Below are 14,331 nucleotides of genomic sequence, written 5' to 3'. Positions count from 1 at the left end.
AGGTATAACATACGTATCTGGGAACATCTGAAGCAGGAGAAGGTTAGGAAGAGTTATTAGGAGCCTTCCACATGCCAGGGATGCCAAACTAAAGTAGCGTGGAGGTCTGGAGGGATGGGGTGTCCTGGGGGAGACATCACAGTCATTAGTGAGAGATCCAAGTCTTCACGGAAGCACATGGTAGAAAATGGTGCTGGCAGTTCCCCAAAATGGCCTTCTAGCACCATAGTCTAAGACTGGGTCTTTCCATCAGTGGAAAATGGAACCACCCTGAAAAACTAGATTTTTCTTATCTTTAGGAAAGCACATTTGAGCAGGCCACACATGATTTTAGAATTGCTACTTGCCCCTGGATCTCTCTCATTTATTAACTCCCTATCTGTTAATTAAAAATTATTGCAAGATAGATAAAAAGTCTCAGTCTACAAGTAGAGATAAAAGACCTAATATACAAACTCTAGATTCTTTAATTTAATATATAAAGTGGGGAAAATTACACTGAAATATAATCAGTAGATAAATGAATAAACATAAGTGGTTCTATCAAATTCTGTCTCTATGAATCATGTTAGTGAGAGTGAGGAAAATAAGATGATAGTGGGACTCCAATAGAAAAAAAGAAGAGGCTGTTACCAAGAAAACAAATATTTCAACTTTATTTTCTTGTCCAAGGCTACTCACAGTTTATTTTCAGTTGAGGCAAAGCAGAAGGAAGTTGCCACAAGTCACATATTTGGACAACTCTGTTGCGTTTGATTTACTGGTTTAGTGTGTTAACAATGAATCTCATCATTCAAAGGAAACTTTAATCTCAGAAAATTCATTTCCTGAGGTATCACTGTATTCAAAAACAACTCTTTAACTTCCTCTTCACTTTTCCTACAACTTTTCTTAATATCAAATTTCTTGTCACATTTTGGAGAGTCACATAAGGCATCATTTCAAATTCAAAGCATTAAACTGTAATAAAATCAGAGTATCCAGTGTTCTTCATAAATATAAAAGAATGTATATGGACCAAGGGATCATGGAAGAAATGGCCATGGGTTTCAATTCAAGTCTTCTTACTAGAGCAAGAATAAAGAAATACAAAACCATTTGGAGAATTTAAATCTTTACAGTTTTGCTAGGATGCTTTCACAGGCTGGAAAGGAAACATGGGATTTTTTTTTTTTTTTTTTGATATCGTGACTTCCCTCCTGTAACTAGTTTCATGCTGAGTGACATGTTTTCTGTGGGAATGGTCTTCTGCATTGCTCTGCCACCTTTTCCTGTTCTTCTGAAATCATATCTAGAAAAATAGGGAGAATAAGTTTGTCCTTGGTAAGAAAAATGCCATGGCTACAAACCAGTGACATTTAAGCAAGGATCTTTAATTAATAAATAAAAATTTTCACACTATCTCTGTGTTAAAGGAAGATGGGCAATGTTATTTTTATTACATTTAGTATATTTTATTTAACATTTAGTTTCATTAATATATGTTATGTTTGTTCTTTGTAATTTCTGATTTTTCTATTTATAACATGTATCTCTGGTATAATCAGAAAAACAATTATAACATAGGATGTGAAAATAGAGAAAATAGAGAAAAATGTAAATTTTTCAATTTTCAAATGTCTGCTTATTTTTCTTTAAAGTTTATTTATTTATTTATTTATTTATTTATTTATGATAAAAATATATGTATATATTTTTTCAGGAATAGAATATAGTGATGCATCACTTACATGTAGCACCCATGTTCATCCCAATCAGTGTCCTCCTTAGTGCCCCTCACCCCTTCAGCCCTTCCCCTCCAACCAACACTCCGCCAGCAACCCTCAGTTTGTTCTCTGTATGTAAGAGTTTCTCATGGTTGTCTCCCTCTCTATTTTCATATTATTTTTGTTTCTCTTCCCTTATGTTCATCTGTTTTGTATCTTCCACAAATGAGTGAAATCATATGATATTTGTCTTTCTCCGACTGACTGACTTAGTGTAATACAGTCTAGCTCCATCCATGTTGTTGCAAATGGCAAGATTCCATTCTTTTTCATTGCTGAGTAATATTCCATTGAATATATATACCACATCTTCTTTGTCCATTCATCAGTTGATGGACATTTGGGCTCTTTCCATACTTTGGCTATTGTCGATAGTTTTCTGTAAACATTGGGGTTCGTGTGCCTCATAGAATCAGCATTTTTGTATCCTTTGGATAAATACCTAGTTGTGCAATTGCTACATCATAGAGTGGTTCTATTTTTAATTTTTTTGAGGAACCTCCACACTGTAATTATATGTCTGTAAGAATCTAAACCAGAAACATCACTCAAACTAATTCTTAAGGAATAAAGTCACAGTACCTAACTGGCCTTGTTCATGGCTCTTCTTAAGTTGCTTTCTGGAAGTTTCTTAATGGGTTCCAAAAGAAAAACGAGGAGATTTTTAAGGGTCATGAGGTAGTTTTCTAAGTTTTAAATACCTAACCTTTATTTTCCAGCAAACAAATTAAAAATGATACACCTGTGACTTGGTAATAGACTAAGGAAACTGTCACTGAACTCCACAGACGGACCTGAGTTTGCTCTTTTATTATTTTTTTATTTATTTTTTTTTTGGAGGGGGTCTTCTGGTAAAGACCGGAAAACCTGCTAGACAAATTCTAAAAGAGCTGTAACACTTAAATTTGCTCTTTTAAAATGTATGTACATATGTTGCTGTTTCCCAAGGTGTTGCTGCCAGGCATTAACATTACTAAGAACTATTAAAATGCTGACTTAGCATTCTTTGTAAAACATTTCTTATGTGACCAGAGTGGAACACTCTGAACCATACCATAATGTTTAACAAAGAGCCAACAGATCATACAGTGTAAATGAAATCGTGACTAGTAATGCCTGAATGTTTTTGAATGTGATAATTTTTGAAAATTCTAGAAGCCTTCTGTACCTGATATATACCATATTGTGTTTCTTTTCTGAATTTTTTAATTTTTAAAAAATTTTTATTTTAGAGATAGAGTGCAAGCAGGGGAGAGGGGACAGAGAGAGAATCTTAAGCAGGCTCCACACTCAGCTCCACACAGAGTCCAACATGGGGTTAAATACAACAACCACAAGATCTTGACCTGAGCTCAAATCAAGAGTCACTTAAACAACTGAGCAACCTAGGTGCCCCTGTGTTTCTTTTTCTAAAATTTGCTTTGCTTATCAGTATTTATAATTTAAGATATATTTCACTTTCCATGGGGAAAAAAAATCTCTAATACTTCCTTTCTAAAAGTTCAATGTACTGATATAAAGTAAAAATTCTTAAAATAAATTAATTTACCTTATTTAAGGTTATTGAAATGTCAGAGTTGTGTATAATTTTTCTTAACTAAGACTAATGTGCAGGGTAAATACAAAAAATACACAATTAATTTAAGCCTCATACTGTAAACTTCAAAGCAGTTGTCAACCAATATTTCACCTTTCAAGTAAACTCAAGTCATATTTTAGCATCATTATAAAAAAGAAATATCGGGGCGCCTGGGTGGCGCAGTCGGTTAAGCGTCCGACTTCAGCCAGGTCAAGATCTCGCGGTCCGTGAGTTCGAGCCCCACGTCAGGCTCTGGGCTGATGGCTCGGAGCCTGGAGCCTGTTTCCGATTCTGTGTCTCCCTCTCTCTCTGACCCTCCCCCGTTCATGCTCTGTCTCTCTCTGTCCCAAAAATAAATAAAAAATGTTGAAAAAAAAATTAAAAAAAAAAATAAATATCTTACATTAGAATTTCTTCACATCCATATCCATAGAATAGTTTTTATAGTGATTTCCAGAATATTGGTGAAACTTTTCTAAATATTTTAAAGATTCTCTTCTAATGGAAAAAGTTTAAATCCACTTTATCTAAAAAATAAAGTTTATAATTTTAATGTTTTTATTAATGCAAGAAGTTTAAGGGAATAGTTTGTAATTTTTAGGAATCTTACCTTAAATATATTTAAAGCACAGGAAAAACAACTGGAATTGGTACATTGCATTTTTTCCCTCTTTTTAAACAATCAACCAGCTTTTTAAAATTATTATTAATGCAACTAGCTCTAAAACATCAAACCTTATTTATGGTTTTGTATAAACTTTAGGCAGGCTTATTAAAGAAAGTTAATAAAATAGTACACTTACCTTATTTGGTGGTTATTATGAACTGTCCAAAAGAAGTTAAATGTTAATAGGAAAAAGAGATTTTTTTAAGTCTTCCTGAATATCTTGATGACTAAAGAGTGCATTTAGCAAAATGGTGGACACTCAAGCAGCCAAATGTCAAAATGCTGATGAGACTTGAATTCCACATTACAATATAAAACCAGATACAAATGGATTTTTCACTCCTGGGCTGGCCACCTCATTCCTTTGAATCAAAAAAGTGTACTTGAGAATGGGAAATAGCTTGCTACATGATTAGCACAGAAGATCATTTATTTTAAGTCTAGAGTGTTTCAGGATAGGGCGAAAGGCACAATTTTTGAAGGATGTGTTCACAATGTTAATTTAGATCTGTATTCATTTGTGAAACCATTCAGAATGTTTCTGGCCATACCTTCTACTGACATTAATCAGTGACTGCCACAGTTGTTTCAATAAAAATTGAGAAAATGGGTGATGAATTCCTGATAATTTGCAGTTAATTTATTCTGCAACTCCATTTTGTTGGATGAGTGGGGAGTTCCTAAGGGGTTACCTGGTATCTGCCTGACTTTTAAAAAATTAAGCACAAGTAGCGGCACCTGGGTGGCTCAGTTAGCTGAGCGTCTGACTTCAGCTCAGGTCCTGATCTCGCAATTCGTGAGTTTGAGCCCCGTGACCGGCTCTGCGCTGACAGCTCAGAGCCTGGAGCCTGCTTCAGTTTCTGTGTCTCCCTCTCTCTCTGCCCCTCCCCTGCTCATGCTCTGTCTCTTCCTCTCTCTCAAAAACAAACATAAAAAAACTTTTTTTAATAAAAAAATAAAAATAAAAAATAAGCACAAGTATACATTCTAAAACTTTGATAGCCTTCTTCAAAAATATTTCCCCTTTATCTGTAGAACAAGAATGTTGTAATAATATTAACCTCACATAGTGAAGATTAAAGGATATAATGAATGCCTAGCATAAAGACTCAATAACTATTTAGTGGATTTTTTTTTCTTCCCTCTTATAAGATCATTTGAAGTCAAGAAGGCAGATACTTCTATATGTTATGCCTAACCTAGTACAGTAGATTAACAGGCGTTTGACTACTATTTTGCATTACTTAATAATATGGGGAAGTAGTATGGAGAAAAGAAACCACCGTAAAGCAGTATATTTTCACTGTTAGCTATTAGTAGGATTTAATAAACATTCTTTGGTTCTATCAACTGAAATCTTTAAAGAAGTAAACTGAGATACAGACTTTATCAATTACTTACAAATTTATAACAATAATAGCTTATCACATTAACCTTATGTTTTCCAAGTTTCTGATATCCTAAGTAAATATACACTTTACTATTTTGGGGTTACAAATTCTGGATTTGTTTCTGAGGAATAAAAATTCTCCTGTAGAACAGATGGCCTGGCTCCTTGGAGTTATGGACTATAAATTCTAAAACAAATTATTACACAGGTACATATATAACTGTAGAAAGCAATCCTGATTTATTTAGGGGCAGTTTGTCCTAGTGTGCCTCCACATACAGCTGAAAAATTTGTTGTTCCCCAAACTAGACATCAATTTTCACATTTGGTTGTTAAGGCTTCTCATAAGCTTATGCCTTTTAAGAAGAAACAAAAAAAAATTAATTAATTAATTAATTTTTAAAAAACCCAGGGAGAGCATTTTTTCCTTGATTGATTCTTCTAATATACATGTAAGCCTTGGGATTTCTAATAGATCTGTTTCACACCCTGGACATCCTCTCTAACGAAATACATTGATTGTCTGCATTCTTTGGGAAGCTAATTTACTCCCAAATGGAAATACGCATGTAAAATTACCGGAGAGAATAAAAGAGGAAAAGGTATTTTTAAAAACACAGCGTTTTATAAATACAGTAGTTCTCTGGAGGGCGAACTATCATTTGCAATCCTTTATAAATGTGTAATTCATACTGAGCTCAGTACATTTGACACCCTACTATGATTTTCTCCCTGTGATGAATTCTTTAAGCCTCCTTTTTACCCAGATATTTTTCCATTTTATCTACTTTAACCCTAACACAGAACATTTTCTGCTACTCACTCATCACTTGGAGAACCATTGACATTTAGCCAGATATCCCAGGTTATCCCTCAATACCCAGACAAACCACTTTTGTATGGCTCTCTGCAAATCATTATTCAAACCAGTCTTCCACCCCCAGTCTTCCTAAGACTTCTGTCTTGTTGCAGCTGAGGATGGATCTGCAGGTAATTCTGCAATATCTCAACTTCCCCTAATGACACATTGATTATCTTGCACTAACTGTAATCAGAGTATTCCTTGAGGACACAACTTCCTTTTCACCTTTTTCAAGTGGAGGTTACTTTCCCTCATATGTTACGATTTTAAGGTTGTAAAGTTAAGGTTGTTGTACACTTCAGTCTGCTTGCTATGTTCAAACCATTTCTCCTCCTGCACACTTTGAAAACATCATTCAGTTAAAGCTTATTGCAAAAGTCTTTGCCACCAGCTAATACTACTTCTTGCTATTCTGTGTTGAACTCCAGCTCGCTATCTTCAGTCAGTAATGACTTTAGTATCTGGTTTATTCTTTCTCCTTACCCTGTAACTTTTCCCCTCTGATTGAACCCAACAGTCTGTTGTCTACATTTCTTTATCATATTAATGACTAAAGTAGAGAAAATTACAGAAACCTCTTGACTAGTTTCACTATTGATTTTTGAACACAAATGATCAAGCAACACTAGTAATTAATCCCATCATATTTTCTCTACAGATTTCTAGGACTCCATCTTCACTCAATCTAGCTAGTAACTTCATTTCAATAATCTAAAATAAAATAGAAAATTTCAAATGGGAGTTCCCTCGTCTTCTGGCCAACAGATTTATTACCATCCTTTCTGCATCTGTACTCACATTCTCTGCCTTTGACTTGTTAATCATAACAAATGTAGTTTGAAGCCCATCCTTCTGTTCTCTTCTTAAGAATCTATTTTCCCAGGGGTGCCTGAGTGGCTCAGTTAGTTGAGCGTCTGACCACCTCAGGTCATGATCTCACACTCTGTGAGTTCAAGCCCCACATGGGGCTCTGTGCTGACAGCTCAGAGCCTGGAGCCTGCTTCAGATTCTGTGTCTCCCTTTCTCTCTGCCCCTCCCCTGCTCATGTTCTGTCTCTCTCTGTCTCAAAAATAAATTAAAAAAATTTTTTTAAATTAAAAACAAAATCTATTTTCCCAGGTTGTCCCTTGTACTTTCTCTGCTTTATTATGACATTTTCCGTATATAGCTCTCATGTCTTTCTTCCAGCAATGGATTATTTTTTCTGCCTCTTTTTCATGAAGAGTCTCTGATCTCTTTCTTAAAAGAAGAGTCTGTGGTCACCTTCTCCAAATGTTCCCCTCCATTTTTCTCTCAACCCATCCCAACTGGATTTTCACTTCCTTCATTCCAGCCTAACATGTGGTCTATACTAGAAAATATTTCACATCATTTGGGGAAAATGTGTATTCTGCTGTTGGAGTGTTCTGTAAATGTCTCTTAGGTCTAATCTTTCTGTAATGTTCAAGCTTTCTATTTCCTTATTAATCTTCTGTATGGCGGTTCTATCCATTACTGGAAGAGAGGGATTGAATTCTCCTCCTGTTTTTGTAGAGATGTCTACAAATTTTTTTCAATGTTTGCTTCATATATTTAGGAGCTCTAAAGTTTAATGTATGTGTATTTGGGGTTATTATATCTTCTTTGTGAATTTACCTTTTTATCATTAAATATTGTCCTTTATCTCTTGTAATAGTTCTTGTCTTAAAGATTATTTTGTCTGAGATTAGTATAGCCACTTTTGCTCTCTTTTGGCTAGTATTTGCTTGGAATATCTTTTTCCATTCTTTCGCTTTCAACCTAGTATGTGCTTAAATCTAAAATAAGTTTCTTGGGGAGCCTGGGTTGCTCAGTCAGCTAAGTGTCTGACCTTGATTTTGGCTCAGATCATGATGTCACAGTTCGTGCTTGGGATTCTCTCTCTTTCTTTCTCTGCCCCTTCCCCACTCCTGTTCTCTCTCTCTCTCTCTCTCTCTCTCTCTCAAAGTAAACATCTTTGTGTCTTTCCTCTCCCGCTTGAATTCTCATAGTGCATATGTTTGTATGCTTTATGGTATCCCACTGGCCTTTTAGGTGATATTCATTTTTCTTCATTGATTTTTCTCCCTGTTCCTCAGACTAGATAATCTGAATTGACTTGCCCTCGAATTCACTGATTCTTTCTTCTTTCTGATGAAAGTAGTCTTTCTAGTAAATTTCCACTTCAGTTTTCATTTATCACTCTTTTCAACTTCAGAATTTCTATCTGGTTCTTTTTTTAAGAATGATTTCCATCATTTTGTTATTCTGTGTTTATTGAGATTTTAATTCTATGCTTTCCTTTATTAGAAATTCATTCCTTTAGCTCTTTGAACGTACTTAAAATTACCAATATAAGGTGTTTGTCTAACAAGTTCCTTGTCTGGATTTCTTCAGGGACATTTTCTATGTATTCTTTTATTTTTCCTCCTGTGTATGGACTATATTTTACTGTTTCTGTGTATGCCTAATAAATTTTTGTTGAACAGTGGAAAATTTGAGTATTATAATGTGGTATCTCTGAATATATGATTCTCTCCCTCCCCTATTGTTTGTTGTTGCTTCTTATTGTAGTTGTATTTATTTATTTATTTGGTGACTTTCTGAACTAATTTTGTAAAATCTGTATTCTTTGTTGTGCAATGTGGCCACCAAAGTTTATTCTGCTTAGTACTCAGTGAATGATTTCACAGATTTCCTTAAAATGCCTGGTTTCAAGATATCTAGTCCTTGAGGGGTTATTCTTTATATATTTTGGGAAAAATTTTAGCGTTCAACTAGGCAGTTGATACCTCTTTCTCAAAGTCAGGAATAGTGAGAACTTTGGACCTTCTCAGGTCTTGCCCGAGCCTGCACCCAACTTGGGCATATATGTAGTCTAGATTTCCAGGAATATGTCAGTGCTTTTCAAAGCCCTAATTTCCCAAAGCATCACATTCCCTGGACTTTGCTGTCAACATTTTTGGTTAGTCTATTGCTTGCCCTAGTTGTAATCCATTGCCTCAGGCAGCAGTGACTAAAACATTTGCCTGTAAGTTTTTTTTTTGACAAATGTCCACCGTAGAGGCTTTAGCATTAGATGAGTTCTGAATTATGTAAAGTGAAAACAAGCCTGTTGAGCGAGTCTTCCAGGGAGTTAGCAGATAAATTAAAATAAAAAATGAAAAGTGTTTTCAAATGAGATCCGTTTTGTTTTCTCTGGAACTGAGAATGTCATCTGTTATTTTTAAGTCAACAGGGGATGATACTAGGCTAAACTGAAATTCCACAAACCTCAATTTTCCTATTCAGATTCAGCCTTTTTTGTTAAATAAGTACTCCTCAGGTTGCTACAAGCTTTTGGTTAGTTTGCGGAGTTCTGAAATTTTTTGATAGTTTTTTTTTTTTTTAATTGCTTCTCTGGAAGGGTAGGCTTTTGGTGTTCCATGACATTTTTGCTCATATCCAAGAGCTTTTTAAGATTTACTTATTTTGGAGGGCCTGGGTGGTTCAGTTGGTTGAGCATTCAACTCTTGATTTCGGCTCAGGTCATGATCTCTTCATGAGATCAAGCACCGTGCTGGGCTCTGCACTGACCGAGTGGAGCCTGCTTTGAGTCTCTCTCTCTCTCTCTCTCTCTCTCTCTCTCTCTCTCTCTCTCTCTCTTTCTCTCTCTTTCTCTCTCTCTCTTTCTCTCTCTCTCTTTCTCTCTTTCTCTCTCTCTCTTTCTCTCTCTCTCTTTCTCTCTCTCTCTTTCTCTCTCTCTCTTTCTCTCTCTCTCTTTCTCTCTCTCTCTCTCTGCCCCTCCTCTGCTCATTCGCACTCTCTCTCTCTCAAAATAAATAAATATTAAAAACATAAAATTTATTTTTTACTGAACTATAATTGACCTATAAAATTATGTTAGTTTCAGGTGAATAACATAATGATTTTATGTTTATATATATACTGCATTGTGAACTAGTCACCACAGTAATTCCAATAAGTCTCGTTAACATTTGTCACCATACATAGTTACAAAACTTTTTCTTGTGGTGAGGACTTTAAAGATCTATTCTCTTAGTTACTTCCAACTATACTGTATAGAATATTGTTAACGATAGCCATCATGCTGTACATTATATCCCTATAACTTTATAAGTAGAAGTTTTTATCTTTTAGCCCTCATTACCCATTTTAGTAATGCTCTGCCATTCACCTTTGGCAACTACCTATTTGTTATCTGTATCTATGAGCTTGATTTTTTGTTTCTGTTTTTGTTTTATATTCTACATATAAGCTATAGTCATATATTTGTCTTTCTCTGTCTGACTCCTTTCACTTAGCTTAACACCCTTAATGTCCATCTATGTTGTCAGAAATGGCAAGATTTCCTTCTTTTTATGACTAAATGATAATCCTTTGTATATATACCTCAACTTCTTTATCCATTTTTCTGTCAATGAACACTTAGGTTATTTCCATATCTTGGCTGTCTTCAATAATGCTTCAGTGAACATGGGGCTGAATAAATCTTCTCAAGTTAGTGCTTTTTTTTTTTAGTCCAATACCTAGAAGTAGAATTGCCAGATTATATAATAGTTCTATTTTTATTTTGTGGAGGCTTCATACTGTTTTTTATAATGGCCATACCAGTTTACATTTACAAAAACAGTACACAAGGATTCCTTTTTCTCCATTCTCACCAACATTTTTTATCTCTCTTTTTTTTAAATAACCTTTTGAATTATCTTCTTTAATAGCAATATGGTATGATATCTCATTGTAGTTTTGATTTGCATTTTCCCTAATGATGAATGATGTTGAGCATCTTTTCATGTGTTTGTTGGTCATCTGTATGTCTTCTTGGACAATTGTCAATTTATATGTTCTGCCCATTTTTTAATAGGATTGTTTTTTTGCTATTGAGTTATATAAGTTCGTTACATATTTTGGATATTAATCCTTTTCAGATATATGATTTACAGATGTTTTCTCCCATCCAGTAGGTTGCCTTTCATTTTGTTGATGGTTTCCTTTGCTGTGCAGAAGCTTTTTTTTAATTTTTAACTTTTTTGAATGTTTATTTTTGAGAGAGAGAGACAGTGTATGAGTGAGGGAGGGTCAGAGAGAAAGAGAGACACAGAATCTGAAGCAGCCTCCAGGCTCTGAGCTGTCACAACAGAGCCCGAAGCAGGGCTAGAACTCAGAAACCGCAAGATCACGACCTGAGCTGAAATTGGATGATTAACCACCTGAGCCACCTAGGCGCCCCTGTGTAGAAGCTTTTTAATTTGATGGAGTCTCATCTGTTTATTTTTGCTTTTGTTGTCTTTGCTTCTGGTGTCATATCTAAAATTGTTTGCTTTAAAATATACAGATGTGTTTTCTTTTATAGATAATTTAAGCTTTGGAAATAGAATAATTTAACTTTTAATAATAGTTTTGTTGAGATATAATTTACATACCATAAAATTCATCTGTTTTAAGTATACAATTCAATGTACAGTCATAAGGTTGTACAGTCATCCTAACAATCTAATCATAGGACATCCTCCTCTCCTGTAGAAGAAGCCATTGGCTGTTGCCCCTCATTTTCTCCCATCTACCTCTAAGCAGTCAGTAACCAACTTTTTGTCCCTACTGATTTGCCTTTTCTGGACCCTTCTTAACACTGGAATCATATAGTTCATCATCTTTTGTAATATGGTTCTTCACTTAACATGTTTCCAAGGTTTATTCATGTTTAGCATATATCAGTACTTCATTCCTTTTTATTGCTGAATAATATTCACTTATTCATACATAAGCTGTTGCCATTGGGCTTTTTTCCACCTTTTAGCTGTTGTGAATAATGATTCTATGAATGTTCACGTACAAGTTTTTGCATGGATATATGTTTACATTTCTCTTCAGTATATATTTAGAAGTGGAATTGCTGGGTCATATAATAACACCATGTTTAAGTTTTTGAGGAATATCCAAACTATTTTCTACAGAAGCTATAACATCTTAGGTTCCCACCAGCAATTTTTGATGATTTCAATTTCTCCAGATCCTTGCTAACACTTGCTGTTTGTCCTTTTAATTATTGCCATCTTAGTGGATGTGAAGTATCACACTGTAGTTTTGGTTTGCATTTCTTAATAGCAAATGATACTGAGCATCTTTTCATATACTTATTGGCCAGTTGTATTTCTTTTTTGGAGACATGTTTATTAAAATTGTTGGACCATTAAACATTATTTTTGGTCTTTTTACTATTGAGTTGTAAGGGTCCTTTATGTATTCTGTTAATAAGTCCATCATCAGATACATGATTTACAAATATTTTCTACCATACTGTGGGCTGACTTTTCACTTTCTGGACAATAGTTTTGAGTAGAATTATTTTATAGTTTCAAGAATAAAACAATCAATGTGTTGGCCAATAAACATTCAAAAATATACTGTGGTAAAACAAAAATATCCATTTGCCAATCTCACTTTTATGAGGTTACAGTAGAATAGCCAGGGAGAGAGGATTGCTTCGTGTGTATGCTAACCTAGAGAATGTCTGGAGATTGGCATAGGACATGAGCCTCTTACTTGTCTTACATTTCACTGGGCTTCCTAGTAGAAACAAAAAAGACTTTCGAACTGGTGATAGCTTTTTTCACTTACAGGAATTAAAACTCTTGAACAAATATAAAAGGGACAGAGGCTGCTCCTAACGATGGAGGAATTTCCTATGTGAATATTCATTTGAACATGAGGCAGGTAGACAAAGAGCACAATATGCCTAGCTCATTGTAAGTGCTCACTAAATGACGGCTGAGTGAATGAATGAATCAGTAAGAGTATGTGATTTAGATTCCTTAGGGTCCTAGGCTTCTACCTGTTGCAACTTCATGACCTTGATTGTACCTAAGATTAATGTGGGCTTGAGGAACAAAAGGTGTTTCCAAGCAACCTGCAGTATCCTAAACAAGTAACTTGCTCGGCAGCTACACAGAACAAACATTTTATTTTCTGAAGTTTGCTCTGGGCGCTTAAAATTTCTGGCCTTTAAAATGTAGCAGTCTCAGTCGGGGTACTTGGTATCTAATGCACATTAACAGACTTCCTTGATGCTCAGTTTCCAGAAATGGTGAAATTCAGGATATCCTAAAAGCAAGATGTCTAAAGCAAATATAAATGGTGTGAGTTCTCATAACCAGTGTGAAGACCAACTAGTAATATCCTTTGGTGTACTTGGGATGACAGTGACTGACATTATGAGAATTAAAGAGATCAAATAATTGTTTTAAACGCATAACCTTAAGCATGATACTGTCAGTGAAACACAACCTCCACTGGTAATAAATGAATAAGGAAAATGGACCTAGTACCTTACATTCATTCCTTAAATCTTTAATCATCTGTACCACATGCCCTTGGGAACATAATATTTGCAGCACATCATCTCCTAACGGTCTTTTATTAAAAGTATGTGTTACTTTTCGCTTCTTCTAATGAATTGTTGAATGCTTAAGTTACTGACACCCTGGCATTACAGTGTAAGGATGATTGTCTCTGGGGGCTTGGCTTTCTTCTGAAACTGATGTGAACAAAATGAGTAATATTTGCCCTTGTTTAAACCTATTTTTCATAAAGTTTCTTAAAACACTGTGGTTGCATTCTACATAGATCATGTTTTTATCGATTGCCTGGTCATAGACCCACCTGTTCTAAGTGTGCAATTTGATCATTAGTCTTCTAACCAGCTGATGGCACTCTTGAGCATGTCTGATGTAAAATGAAACTACTCTAGCTCATTAGTTCCCTATAAGAGCTTTGCCCTGTAAATACCTTGAGACAGAAAGACATGAGGCCATGGCTAAGATAAAAATTGAGAAAGTAATGGACCTGTTGGACAAATTAATGCTGCCATGCCAATGGACTGATTTTGGTTTTCCCCAACTCCAGTAGATCCTGAAGCACAGTTTCAGGAATGTATTTTTGTTTTACTCAACCAGAACCATTGAAATGTCAGGCCAGTTAAATGTCACCTGACTAATTTGCCTGGATGTGGCTGTGAAATTCTTCAAAATTGAATCCAATCAAGAATTGTTGAGTTGAACTATACTATGT

General features: G+C 35.0%; 1 non-coding gene across 1 annotated transcript; it reads right to left on the bottom strand.

The window, feature by feature from the left end:
* Positions 1-2,605: 2,605 nt before the first annotated feature.
* Positions 2,606-2,667, bottom strand: LOC131489877 (U7 small nuclear RNA). The gene has a single exon (XR_009250788.1). It is a non-coding gene; the product is annotated as a U7 small nuclear RNA (small nuclear RNA).
* Positions 2,668-14,331: the final 11,664 nt, after the last annotated feature.

Source organism: Neofelis nebulosa, chromosome 1 (assembly GCF_028018385.1).
Source record: "Neofelis nebulosa isolate mNeoNeb1 chromosome 1, mNeoNeb1.pri, whole genome shotgun sequence".
Classification (NCBI taxonomy): Eukaryota; Metazoa; Chordata; class Mammalia; order Carnivora; family Felidae; genus Neofelis; species Neofelis nebulosa.
The sequence above is the reverse complement of the archived record's forward strand: the minus strand, read 5'-3'. Positions and strand labels throughout refer to the sequence as shown.